Source organism: Cupressus sempervirens, chromosome 6 (assembly GCF_028749045.1).
Source record: "Cupressus sempervirens isolate cs-2001-9-10 chromosome 6, ASM2874904v1, whole genome shotgun sequence".
NCBI classification, from domain to species: Eukaryota; Viridiplantae; Streptophyta; class Pinopsida; order Cupressales; family Cupressaceae; genus Cupressus; species Cupressus sempervirens.
This window is the reverse complement of record NC_143123.1, coordinates 527,148,717-527,149,621: the sequence shown is the minus strand read 5'-3', so window position 1 is coordinate 527,149,621 and position 905 is coordinate 527,148,717. Positions and strand designations below refer to the sequence as shown.

General features: G+C 34.1%; 1 non-coding gene across 1 annotated transcript; it reads right to left on the bottom strand.

Annotated features, from left to right (window-relative positions):
• Positions 1-452: 452 nt before the first annotated feature.
• Positions 453-553, bottom strand: LOC149553342 (U6 spliceosomal RNA). Its single transcript, XR_016353520.1, has one exon. It is a non-coding gene; the product is annotated as a U6 spliceosomal RNA (small nuclear RNA).
• Positions 554-905: the final 352 nt, after the last annotated feature.

The window sequence follows — 905 nt, the reverse complement described above, 5'->3', positions numbered from 1 at the left end:
CTATTAGTAAACTTGTGCATGTAAAACTTGTTATATAAATCTATTGTAACATATAAATTTGATTAATCACATGCATAAAAATGAAATACATAACACAATATTTCTTACCCAAAAACACTCTAAGGTGAAGGCTAAACTAGGGTGGGGAAGACTATAATTCCCCACCAAGACTAAGTTTGGTAGCATTTTCTTTTCTTTTCTCACTACCACACAACCACGTGGAACCTAAATGGCCCACTCCCACCATGCTGAGGAGATAGTCTCAAGTCCCAAACAGGATATCAAATCACATAACATAGATACTATCGAAGTCCAAGAATTCTAAAAGTATGCTAACTCAAAGGTTCTAAGATAGGTTGAAATCTAATTCTCAGAGGCACACAAAGACACGTAGGAAATCTACTATGCAAGTAGGAAAGTGTCATCACATGACTCATGTTGGAAGTTACCCAAGTGATCCCCTAGGAATCTTGGGTCCCCAGTGATCCTTGCATAGGGCCATGCTAATCTTCTCTATATCGTTCCAATTTTATTGAATGTGTGTAATGCCCTCCCAAGGGATCCAAAAGAAATAACCTAAATTTTTATTAAGTTTGGTAGCATTTTTTTTTTAAAACATGAAAGATAAACCATTCACATCAAACACATAGTAGTGGAAGCAATAATATACATTCAACTAAAAGCATACATAACAAGTTACATTCCTTAAGGATCCCATGACATTGAATCACATTTAAATCTAATCTAAAACTAAGTCCATCAAATACCACATCCATATGAAAGAATAATGAAAAGTCCAATGTCCATTTAATATTCATTTGTTCCAAATGCCTCTTGGAAAATTAATTCAAAATGCTCATTCATCCACTATACATGTCATAGAGTATGAAAGGCTTTAAAAGAAT